General features: G+C 46.4%; 1 protein-coding gene across 3 annotated transcripts in view; it reads left to right on the forward strand.

Annotated features, from left to right (window-relative positions):
* Nucleotides 1-13,157, forward strand: part of PLPP7 (phospholipid phosphatase 7 (inactive)) — a 55,851-nt gene that overhangs the window by 1,325 nt on the left and 41,369 nt on the right. For 2 of the 3 annotated variants that reach the window (XM_039506345.1, XM_039506346.1), the window contains exons 1-3: nt 10,145-10,234; nt 12,656-12,715; nt 13,041-13,121. The gene's annotated coding sequence lies outside the window, so the exon portion shown is untranslated. Of the gene's footprint in view, nt 1-894; nt 981-10,144; nt 10,235-12,655; nt 12,716-13,040; nt 13,122-13,157 lie in introns of those variants that run through there. The other variant, XM_039506343.1, reaches the window with a different exon arrangement.

The raw sequence follows: 13,157 nt of genomic DNA on the forward strand, positions 1-13,157 counted from the left end.
GCTGGGGAATTTTGCAGTTGAGATGAACGAGGCTCTGATTTCACCCCTAGTGTTCCAGGTTTGAGCCACCACACCACATTCTAATTCTAAATATCACAATGATCCTTCAACCAGGAGGGCTGAGTCTCTCTCAGTTAATGCCACTGTTGAGTGACATACTAGTCTAGATCCCAGGGGAAGGGCGAGTAACAAAGTCAGCTGGGAAAAGTAGCTTACTGCTGCTGCCTGTTCCTGTTTTCCAATTCACATGCCATCTCCTCTAAAGCTCCATTTCACTTGGGGGATCCCTGGATCCAGGCATCTGGTGCTCCAGCTGCACAGCCTGTGCTAAACCATGGGGAGCTCAGATGCTACAGCAATGGGTGTAGTGTAAGAACCTAGACAGATAAGGCTTCAGTGCACGTGAACAGGCGAGTGGGGGGTGTCCACATGGATGAGAGTCCCTCCATCTCAGACTTTTGCCATTCACACGTAGTAGAAGAAACCAGCTGCTTTCAGGAGCTGGTGCTCTGCCCTACTTTGTTTTTCTCAGCCCTTGCTAACTTGTTTTATCTAAACCAGGCAGCTGGAGAGAGTCAACCAGTATGTCAGGGAGGGTAGTGCCAGGGAGACAGAGGAATACTGAGTTAGAGCCTTAAGTAATAACTTTGTTCTGCTCTTGTAGCTGTAGGGCCAGGTTTTCAAGTGCTCAGCACTCAATGGGTCTCTTGAAAATCTGTCCCTGAGTGTAGATGCTGGAGCAGCTTTGAAAACCTGTCCCGGGGTGTTGTCATGGACTCAGATTTGGATACCAAATAGTATTTGCAGCAACGTGGGAAAAGATTGAGAGCTTGTTCTGGGTGCGCTCAGGCCCTGTGCACGGTTTTATTCGGAGTTTTGTTTTTTGATTTTTAGTTATCAAGGAGATAAGGGACCAATAACCGTCCTGGAGCCAGGCCTAGCAAATTCCATAGAGACACGGTGTAAACTTCCCCAAACAGGTCAGTCAGTGTCTCAGGTCAGTGGGCCCCCTGCTTTTCTCATACCAGATCCCAATCACCTTTAGGTTAACCTCTTATTCCAGTCCTAGACCTCTACCAACACACTTCATTACTGACAGTATTCTATCCCGCCTGCCATTCCAGTCCTGGGTCACTTCCAATATCAGCCCCTCCAGCTCCTTTCTAATCATGAGCAAAGGTCAATTTGCATTTGGGTTCCCAGAAGGCTGATTAAACCTCTGCACCATTCAGGCCATGGCTGTATAATGCCTCCTGTGTGAAGCTACTGCCACATGCCTTCTGCTGGCAGTACATGGCTGGTGTCTGAGAAGATGATACACGCATCCATCCATGCTTGGTGCCAGCATTGGGTCTGTTGTTTTTCCTGAGCTCCAAATGGTTCCTGAATGAAAAGTAAAGCCCTTCAGCAAAGAGGAACCTTTTGATCGGGCAGTTCTGCTGATTGCTAAAGCTAAATAACAAGGCCACTTACAGCTACATTCCTCTACCGGCAGAATCTGAGCAAGAGGGGGGATACTAGGCATGGGACAGGCAGGAAAGCCACCAAGGGTTGGAGAAGGGGTGAACCACCTACCTTCCTTGGTTATACCTACCACATGCACATCAACTCTAGCTGCAGACCCAGAACCACAGAGCAGTGTTGCATGGATTTAACATAGGCATAAAAGACATATCAAAAGACAGTCCCTCTTGTTGCGGGCTCCACTGCTTAACAAGGACCACAGTGGTATGCACCCTTCAATGGTAAGTCAGAGATGGCTGCTGGGCTCCAGCCATGGAGCCACGGAGATGCACTTTAATTGGCTACAGAGCTCAGGGGTGAATGGTCATTGGAAATGGACCCTTTGACCTTCACTCTCAAGTTTATAACCTCAGCCACGTGATACTCAGATCCAGCGTCAGCACTGCTTCAGCTGGTGTTGCACTGTCTGGGGATGGGAGGAAGTGAACTGCTGTGGTTAACTCAGCAGGTAGTGCTGCCTTCCCTCCCACTCCCTGTACTATGGCTGCAAGTTGGACATGAGGCCTTCACTGGTACTCGTACGCTAGTAGCCTTCAAATGACGTTGCGGTAATGCAAGGGTTTGGGTTGTTGATTTGTAAGGCCCAGAGGCCAAGGTGACATTTTATTCAGCACTTCCCCTTAGCTTTCATGCATCTTGCCCTTGTGCATTGCTCCCAGTGTTGCATACAAGGAAATACTGTCCTGCATGAGGCCTGGGCAGGGTTTTCATGGTGGGATAGATGTCAAGTGGAGCTGCTGGGCTGGAAGGGGAGGCAGCAGCTCAGAATTTATAGACAAAGAACTGTGATTCAGCAGCAAAAGGACCCCTCTACCCCCCCCCCCACCGTTGGCAGAAGCTGCGCAGCTTGGTCGGAGGCGTGTTTAACCTCCTGGGGGGATGCTAATCTCTAGCCCATGCACGTGTGTACGTTCAGCATGTTTTGTGGGGGACCTTCGGGAAGCTCTTGTGGAGACTGTCCTGTAAATGTCTCCCTTGGTATCGCAGGATTATTGATGCCTTCCTGGCCGACTTGCTCCCATGCTCAATGAGGGGGGGAAGGGCACCAGCAGGTCTCTCTAGCCTAGCCACAGGGATCCTGCCCCATGACTCCCCTCTCCTGGGAGAGGCTTTTCTGTCGGTCTCAGCTAGAGCTAGGGCTGTCTCCTTTTTAATTAAAGCAAACTGTCAGCTCCCACACCGAGGACTTGAGATGACTACGCTACCCTGGCTGGAGAGGGAACAACTGTGACCTCACGAGGAACAGAGAAGATGAGGATGCTGGATTAGCATGATAGTGTTTTCCTAAGGCAAATTCAACCAGACCTCATTCTCTGGTTTTATTTGCAGGTAGGGGGAGGTTTGGACTTTCAAGTATTTTGGCTATAAATGAGCCTGAAACCTCCAAAATAAAAGAATAAACCCTGGGTTGATTTTTGTGGGGATGGGCATGAATTACCCCCAAATTATAAATTGCTTGAGGTTCAGATCTGACAGAATTCGGACTGTGCCATAATCTAAGACCTGAGGAGTGGTGTTTGGGGGTCAGGTTGGTTGGTTTTTTTTTTTTTAGTATTGTTGCAGGAAGCCAAAGGGCTCCAGTTATTACTTCCCCATAAAAAACTGGCTCTATTATAAAGGTGATGCACCAAGGTTTAGCATGGGATAGTCGGGTGGGAAAATTAGAACAGTTACGCCACTTTTTTTTAGTTAAGTGCACAGAACACACAGCACTCCGAATTTAAGATGTTTCTGGATTCTGCAAACCATCTCTGAACTTTATGGAAAAGCGTTTGTTTTAAAACATAACAACATTGGAAAGTAAAAGCAACATCTGCAGCTGCTGCATGTCAGAGGTCACCACGGTGCAAGATGGCAGAAGACAAAGCCCAGCTGTGACAGCAGATGGAAGGTTACTGAAAATGGTTCTGAGCAGCGCCGTGGAGATAAATAGGAGACTTCCGCTAACAACTGAAAAGTAATAAAATCTGAGGCATTATTCTGCTTAAAAAAAGAGGCCATGAAATTACGAACCAAAGTGGTGAAGAACAGAAACTAGGCTCACCAGCTTCAATGCCCCCTGCCCCCATGGGCTGCAGGGAGGGGAAGTGTCACTGTTCTTAGAGTGGAGGCACTGCACAGAGAGCCTATGGTTAGTTCAGTTTATGGTGCAGGTGTCTGGCTGCATGGCCAATCCCCATGCCGTCTTCTATAACCAGTGACTGGACTGGACTGCAATTCTGCTTTCCCTGACAGCATGTCTGGCCACGTGAACGAGAGTAAGAGCTGCTCTGGCCTGGAGCACTGTTGTTACTGGTGACCTCGCAGGGAAATAAGTGTTTGGTGAGAGCTGGAACCGATGAGTTGGATGAGGCTGCTACACATTCCTCCAGCACCAGCCAAGGCTCTAAAATGCTCAAGGGACCTGCCGACTCCTGACATCAATTGCTAAAGGTGACCCTGCAGCCTTTGATATAAATGACACGTCCAGCCTTGCGATCGTCATTCCTTTTCATTCCTCTGACTTGCATTTTCATTTAGCCCAGTGATGGGAGAGTCCTGGCATAGAGCTTTGCCTCCCTTTTCACATGGCTTCTAGTCACACACCCCTACCACCTGACCCCCTGACTACTTCTATAACCAGAGGATCCCGTCTGATCTTGGGGGGCTGTGATGGATTTCTTTTGTTTGTTTGTTTGTTTTCTGCTGGGCTTCTTAACCTTGGCAATGAAAAAAGAGGGGCTTTTTTTTAAGATGCCAGGGGGATTTAGGGGTTCAGCAATGAATGCTACAGCTGCCTCTGCTGCTCTTTTTCCCCAGTTCTCCTAGGGAAATATCTGGACTCTTCTACACATACAGCAAGTGACTGGAGCCTTTCACCTCCTTAAGTGTGTAGCCCAAAGCAGCTGTGAATAGACTGGTATCTTCCCCCTTCTTCCCCCCCCCCCCATGCCCAAAAAAAACCCCTGGGACATCTAAATTTAACCAGTTATCAACATGGAAGGCTGGAGAGTTTCCACTGTGGAAATGAATCCCACTTGGAACCTGTCTTCTCTTCTGTTCAGTCTCCATCCTTGCAAATTCCTGTCACTAAGCCACAGCCTACAAAATACTTTATCCCCCATCTCCTCCCCAGCTGCATACTTGTGTCCTCGCATTCATGTTATGCTTTTACCTACATGCTTGTTCAACATCATGATACTCACGCTCAGTCACGGGATACATGTCCTTACAGCTAGTAGCTTCCTGTACACAAATACATGGTGCATACATTGCACACGGCCTTGTAATAGTGTGAGAGATGCTTTGGCCCTCAAACAGTTGGCTGCAGTGTAGAGTATAAAGGTGCTTGCTATGCTGATTGCTAAAGGAGCTCAGGGAGAGAAGCAGGGTGTTTGAGGATAGAGGGTTTAGAACTGAAGGCCTGGTCTCTTTGTCCTGGTGCCACATGTGTCTGCTGCCATAAGAATGGCCATACTGGGTCAGACCAAAGGTCCATCCAGCCCAGTATCCTGTCTGCTGACAGTGACCAATGCCAGGTGTCCCAGAGGGAGTGAACGTAACAGGTAATGATTAAGTGATCTCTCTCCTGCCATCCATCTTCACCCTCTGACAAACAGAGGCTAGGGACACCATTCCTTACCCATCCTGGCTAATAGCCATTAATGGACTTAACCTCCAGGAATTTATCTAGTTCTCTTTTAAACCCTGTTATAGTCCTAGCCTTCACAACCTCCTCAGGCAAGGAGTTCCACGGGTTGACTCTGCGCTGTGTGAAGAAGAACTTCCTTTATTTGTTTTAAACCTGCTGCCCATTAATTTCATTTGGTGGCCCCTAGTTCTTATATTATGGGAACAAGTAAGTAACTTTTCCTTATTCACTTTCTCCGCACTACTCATGATTTTATAGACCTCTATCATATCTCCCCTTAGTCTCCTCTTTTCCAAGCTGAAAAGTCCTAGCCTCTTTAATCTCTCCTCATATGGGACCCGTTCCAAACCCCTAATCATTTTAGTTGCCCTTCTCTGAACCTTTTCTAATGCCGGTACCTCTTTTTTGAGATGAGACGACCACATCAGTATGCAGTATTCAAGATGTGGGCATCCCATGGATTTATATAAGGGCAATAAGATATCCTCAGTCTTATTCTCTATCCCCTTTTTAATGATTCCTAACATCCTGTTTGCTTTTTTGACTGACTGCTGCTGCACACTACATGGACATCTTCAGAGAACTATCCACAATGACTCCAAGATCTCTTTTCTGATTAGTTGTAGCTAAATTAGCCCCCATCGTATTGTATCTATAGCTGGGGTTATTTTTTCCAATGTGCATTACTTTACATTTATCCACATTAAATTTAATTTGCCATTTTGTTGCCCAATCACTTAGTTTTGTGAGATCTTTTTCAAGTTCTTCACAGTCTGCTTTGGTCTTAACTATCTTGAACAGTTTAGTATCATCTGCAAATTTTGCCACCTCACTGTTTACCCCTTTCTCCAGATCATTTATGAATAAGTTGAATAGGATTGGTCCTAGGACTGATCCTTGGGGAACACCACTAGTTACCTCTGTCCATTCTGAAAATTTACCATTTATTCCTACCCTTTGTTCCCTGTCTTTTAACCAGTTCTCAATCCATGAAAGGATCTTCCCTCTTTTATCCCATGATTTAATTTACGTAAGAACCTTTGAGTCAAAGGCTTTCTGGAAATCTAAGTACACTATGTCCACTGGATCCCCCTTGACCACATGTTTGTTGACCCCTTCAAAGAACTCTAATAGATTAGTAAGACATGATTTGCTTTTACAGAAACCATGTTGACTTTTGGCCAACAATTTATGTTCTTCTATGTGTCTGACAATTTTATTCTTTACTATTGTTTCAGCTAATTTGCCCGGTACTGACGTTAGACTTACCGGTCTGTAATTGCCGGGATCACCTCAAGAGCCCTTTTAAATATTGGCACTACATTAGCTATCTTCCAGTCATTGGGTACAGAAGCTGATTTAAAGGACAGGGTACAAACCATAGTTAATAGTTCCGCAATTTCACATTTGAGTTCTTTCAGAACTCTTGGGTGAATGCCATCTGGTCCCAGTGACTTGTTACTGTTAAGTTTATCAATCAATTCCAAAACCTCTTCTAGCAACACTTCAATCTGTGACAGTTCCTCAGATTTGTCACCTACAAAGGACAGCTCAGGTTTGGGTATCTCCCTAACATCCTCAGCCGTGAAAACTGAAGCAAAGAATTCATTTAGTTTCTCCACAATGACTTTATCGTCTTTAAGCGCTCCTTTTGTATCTCGATCGTCCAGGGGCCCCACTGGGTGTTTAGCAGGCTTCCTGCTTCTGATGTACTTAATCATTTTATTACCTTTTTGAGTTTTTGGCTAGCTGTTCTTCAAACTCCTTTTTGGCTTTTCTTATTACACTTAATTTGGCAGTGTTTATGCTCCTTTCGATTTACCTCACTAGGATTTGACTTCCACTTTTTAAAAGATACCTTTTTATCTCTCTGCTTCTTTTACATGGTGGTTAAGCCACGGTGGCTCTTTTTTTTTTTAGTTCTTTTACTGTGTTTTTTAATTTGGGGTATACATTTAACTTGGGCCTCTATTATGGTGTCTTTGAAAAGTGTCCATGCAGCTTGCAGAGATTTCACTCTAGTCACTGTACCTTTTAATTTCTGTTTAACTAACCACCTCATTTTTGCATAGTTCCCCTTTCTGAAATTAAATGCCACAGTGTTGGGCCGTTGAGGTGTTCTTCCCACCCCTGGAATGTTAAATGTTATATTATGGTCACTATTTCCAAGCGGTCCTGTTATAGTTACCTCTTGGACCAGATCCTGCGCTCCACTCAGGACTAAATGGAGACTTGCCTCTCCCATTGTGGGTTCCTGTACCGACTGCTTCTTGGAGCAGTCATTTAAAGTATCAAGAAAGTTTGTGTCTGAATTTCGTCCTGAGGTGACATGTACTCAGTCAATATGGGGATAATTGAAATCCCCCACTATTATTGAGTTCTTTATTTTGATAGCCTCTCTAAACTCCCTTAGCATTTCATCGTCACTATCCCTGTCCTGGTCAGGTGGTCAATAATAGATCCCTACTGTTTTATATTCTGATTAGAGCATGGAATTACTATCCATAGGGATTCTATGGAACATGTGGATTCATTTTTACTTCATTTGATTCTACATTTTCTTCCACATATAGGTCTCCCCACCCCCCACATGACCAAGTCTGTCTTTCCGATATAGTTTGTATCCTGGAATGATTGTGTCCTATTGATTGTCCCCACTCCACCAGGTTTCTGTGATGCCTATTATACCAATATCCTCCTTTAACACAAGGCACTCTGGTTCACCTATCTTATTATTTAGATTTCTAGCATTTGTGTACAAGCACTTTAAAAACTTGTCACTGTTTGTCTGCCCTTTTCTGATGTGTCGGATTCTTTTTTTTATGTGAATGTTTCCCATCTGATCTGGCCCATACTTTATCCTCTTCCATCCTCTCCTCCTGACTAAAACCTAGAGAATCTCTATCAATAGACTCTCCTCTAAGAGAAGTTTCTGTCCAATCCACATGCTCCTCTGCAGCAACTGGCTTTCTCCATCTTAGTTTAAAAACTGCTCTGCAACCTTTTTAATGTTAAGTGCCAGCAGTCTGGATCCACTTTGGTTTAGGTGGAGCCCATCCTTCCTATATAGGCTCCCCCTATCCCAAAAGTTTCCTCCTCCCTACACCACTGTCTCATCCATGCATTGAGACTCTGAAGCTCTGCCTGCCTGCCTACCTGGTCCTGTGCATGGAACTGGAAGCATTTCTGAGACTGCCACCATAGAGGTCCTGGATTTCAGTCTCTTTCCTAGTAGCCTAAATTTGGCTTCCAGGAAGTCTCTCCTACCCTTCCCTGTGTCATTGGTACCTATTTTTTAGGATGCCATGGGGATTTAGGGGTTAGCACTAGGTAACTCTAGACCTAATGACAGGGGTGTCTCCAGTTTGAGCTAAAACGTCCGGCTTGGTAGCTGGGGGCCTTACTAGACTCTCATCCTCTGTGGATTGGGCACAGAAGGGGGTTGCTGTGGTAATGCAATCTACAAATTTGCCATAGTCATAAGCTCAACTGCTGAAAAGTGGGCAGAGGTTCATGAATGGTCACAATGAACTCTCTATCACGGATTAAGGAAAGCTGTGAGGAGACAAACAGACTGAATTAATTTAAACAGAAAGGCTCAACTGATACCACCCAAGGACTGTTACGATTATGACTGGTAAACAAGCAGAGCAGAAATCAAGCAACCAAAATTGGTATCTTGGAAATCAGGCCTAACTGGTGGACAATATAAAGAGCACATGTGCACCCACATCTACACAGCAGGAGCAGTCCCTTTGTGCCCTTTTTCATGGGCATGTGCTGGGCAAGCCACCAAACTGCCTTGCTGCAGTTACAGAAAGACAGACAGTCTGCACCAGAACAGGTGTCCTTGATCTGCCAGGAACTAGCCAGCGCTGCAGGGTGGAACCTCTTGCATAGAACAGGTTGGGCCTTTCTCAGACTCCTTGCTGAGAAGTCCCTGCCTGGCCTCGCACCTTTGGCAGCAGTGAGTGATCTGGCAGCAGTGGTTCTGCAAAAGGGGAAGTGACGATCCAGAACTAGATGCAAAGACGTATTTCCTGAGGAGGGTGGGGAACCCACAGTGCGGCTAGCTGAATGTCAAGAGGAAGTTGCAGTTGAGACCTAGGCAATGCCATGAGAGGTCCTATTGATTAATCTATTAGCTTAGAGCTGTTGGCCTAAAGCCCAGGTCCCTACCTTCTCGGACACTTTCCTGTTGGATTAGGTGCTGCCTTTCTTCTTGAAAAGTGACGTGAATCTTAACAATGGCAAGAGTTGGGGGTGTGGGAGGGGGGAGTTATGGAGACAGATGGAAGGGGGGGTAGGTTGAAGTTATTCCTATAGACCAGTGGTTCTAAAATTATATCCTGAAGTCCCGCAAAGGTCTACAAAGTTCTGCTTGCAGGAGTGGCCGTAGGCATTTTTCAGCCACCACCCTCCTGCATCGAAGCGCCATGCCAAAAAAAACCAAAACCAAATCTAGCCAATCAGCACAGCTGCATGGTAACCCCTGCAAGTTGGTACCCAGGGCAGCTGCTCACCTGCCGCTATAGAATGGCCCTGAGTGCTTGGCAGTGAAAACCACATCAGGTAACCAAATTGTACAGAAGCTCAACTGGTGTCTACCCTGATGGGTGCTCCAGGCTAGGTTAGCCTGGCAGTTTTATCACAGGGCACATATCAGCCCAGATGGTGGTTAGGGGAGGGTGGAAAGCTCCCCTGAGTTTTTAAGCAGTACCTCCACGCATTGTGGAAATGCACACAAAAACAGCACATGCGCTGCAAGCAGAGTGTTTGTTTAATGTGGAGATCTGAGCATGAATGCAAACACCATGTAATCTTTACCTTAAAAAAAAAAATTAAAAAAAATCCAAACCCCACCCCTAACCACTCTGGCAGACTTGTTTGAAAATTCCACTTTATTTCTCTCCATTATAAAAGCAGGGTTTTGTTTTTACATTTCTGTTAAGTGTCCAGACTTGGTACATCTTCATTATGTTTTCACAGTATCTCTGCAAGACCCCAAGGACGGTTCATATTGCTGCAGCATGAATGTGGGCAGAATGCTAGAGAGGAACCTCTGCTACGGAGTCTAAGGTAACCCTTCTCTCCCCCAGCCAAAGCACCATCCTAATCCAACTGCCTTTTTCTGAGCTCATTGCAGGCTCTCTGCTGCTTCTTGCCATGCTAGCTGGTACATATAAACATAATGAAAGCCAGGAATGGAATCCATGTGCCATCGCTCACGTGGTTTGCTAGTGAACAAGAAGCCATGAAGTCCTGCCTCCTTTCAGTGTGCAGGAGATGGATGTTAACATGAGGGACTCCTTGCTGTTTCCATCCTGGTCCCTCCGCATCTCTGCCCATCCTCTCTCTCCTGACATGCAGCAGAGACTGACCCAGTTCTTCCTGAGCAGAGACTGGCACATTTCAGCTCATGCACTAGCTTGGAGCCATAGAGAACTGCCCATCATGAGAGGAGTAAGATGGGATCACCGGAGCTACCACACTCACGTTGCGCACTAGATCTGTACCCAGAGGTGCAATAGCTCATGTTTCCAGCAATACCCAGCTTTAGCTCTGCACTTCCTTCAGGACACGTCCCTCGTACAATCCCATCAATTGCTTGGCTACCCTAATAGAGAGGTAGCTGTATTTACCGCTGCTGATCGCAGCCACTCAGTGCATGAGCTGATGCCCTGAAGATTCAAGTACCAAAGGAGAGGCTAAGTGCTATGCAAAGCAATTCTAAATATATGGCTATTGAGTTATTAACCAGCCATATAAATAGTGGTGTGCATAGCACTTTTCATTTGCAGCCGCCACCCCTTTTGTGTTGGCTCAATCTGTCCTCAGCAGTTTTCGTAATGGAGCAGCATTGGAAAAACATCACTTTTTTAATCACAAAGCATGAAGTCTTAAAAAGGCAGTGTCCTTTTTCTACACCAGCACAAAGGGAGGAGGGAGGGATGTTTCCAACAAGGAAACAGGAGAGGCATTCTTGGGATGGAGTGGGAGTTAAAGGCCTTGCAAAGGCTATGCAAAACTGACCCCTGACATGAACCTTCATTCTCACATTTACTGCCCAGCCAGGTCTACTCAGTGCAGCAGGAAAGTCTTAGCAAGGAGGTTAATGTCAAATTGCAGGGGTGTATCCAATCCAGCAAGATAGGCGGTAGAAATCTGGCTTGTTTCATGTACCCAGAGACTAAGCCTAATGCCACGCTAAATGGAATATGGCCTGAGGATTCCCTGAATGTGATTTCGGATGAGCAGGAGAAGAAATCTTTCTTCAGAACCCACTGTCTTAACTAGCTTTATGAAGGAGTGTTCTGATTTTTTGTGCCAGAGGTGCTGAGAACCCACAACCTGTACTGAAGTCAAAAGGAGCTGCAAATACTCAGCACTTCAGAAAAAGGCTCAAAATAATGCCAGGCCTGAAAAACACCTCCCCCTTCCTTCCCCAACGTGCACACATTAAACTTTGGGGCTGCTGAGAAATGGATGCAAGCTTCACCACTTGGGCCCATCCCAACTATCATCAGTCCGGACGCACCAGGAAGAGGTTTTGCCGTATTCAGTGATTTGCTATTGCGTGGTATTGCCCGGGAGAGGATATGGATAAGTCTCAAGGGTCTGTACAAGTCAAGCTATAGCTGGGAGCTGATTAGACACAAGAAAGGGGAACTTAAGAATGATGGAGGCAGTCACCAGGCACACCACAAGGTCTCACAAGCTTGATTCATCATCCTCTCTAGATCTAAGGCCTGGGTTTAAGCCTTCTTTGGCCGTTGGTTGGCAAACTGCATCTAATGACTGGCTCCCTGAGTCAGATATCTGCCTGTTGGGAAGAGTGCAGGCATCTGTGGACAAATCCCATCTGAAGCAGTCTCTCCCGGAATGCCCATGAACACTGCTGCTGCTTGGAGATTGATGGCAGGAGAGAGATCACTGATCATTGCCTGTTAGGTTCACTCCCTCAGGGGCACCTGGCATTGGCCACTGTCGGTAGACAGATACTGGGCTAGATGGACCTTTGGTCTGACCCGGTACGGCCTTTCTTATGTTCTTATGTTATGTTCTTATGGGAATCAACTCTGAGTCTGGTGACATGAAGGATGACTATAGGTGCTGTCATGTGGGATGCTGGGGCTTGGAAGCAGGTATTGAGGCTTCTGGTCCCTGAGCGGGAGGGTTCCATTTGAGCATGCTGCCAAAATAAAGGGGTTGGACACAAAGTAGGGAGGGTCCTGGTATATCGTAAGGCTGTCTTGCTGGTGAACTCTTTAAAGAGTGTGCATGGAGGCTGGCTGCAATGCTAGCAGCTAGCCGATGAGTGTGGGGGAGAGACAGAGCTGCTTGGAGCATAGCGTGGAAAATGTCAGATCCAGATGGGAGTCTTGGGGAGTCCCGGTGAGACCAGCTGAGCAGGGACCAGCCAGGTACAGAACCTGTGAGCACTCCTAGTCCCTAAGCAATTCCTCGGGAAGGGGAAGTGTCACTATCTTCATTTTACAGGTGCAGTGGAGAGGCAAAGAGACTTACCTGAGGCCATACAAGAAGAGCTGAAAACAGAAGGTAGGTGGTCTCCTCCCAGCCCCTGCCCTGTCCTCCAGCCCACACTGCCTCCACCATACAAGTTCCTCCATTTCTAAACTCTCCTCAGCTACACGTCTCAGTCGAGCTGCCTCCTTTTCATGCTTCCTGTCTTTGGAGAAATACTGGTGGTGTCTCTGAGGCCACCCAGGAGATCCACCAAATGATTTCTTAGGGCCCTGACTTATGTTCCAAACAGACATGACTTCCCGGAGCATCCTTCCTGCAGGATGCAGATTTTTGCATTATTTTCATCTTCTTAGGGGTCGCCTGCTTACACATGTATGCTTCCACCATATCTCTGCAGCTATGTCATCACCCACAACCCTTATCACTGAAAGCCATCTGAATCCGGTGGGACCATGAGGCTGCTTCTCCATCAGCCCAGGTGAGCACTAAAGCTATAGTAAGAGGAGACTTTTTT

The sequence above is a fragment of the Mauremys reevesii genome, linkage group 19 (assembly GCF_016161935.1).
Source record: "Mauremys reevesii isolate NIE-2019 linkage group 19, ASM1616193v1, whole genome shotgun sequence".
In the NCBI taxonomy this organism is placed as follows: domain Eukaryota; kingdom Metazoa; phylum Chordata; order Testudines; family Geoemydidae; genus Mauremys; species Mauremys reevesii.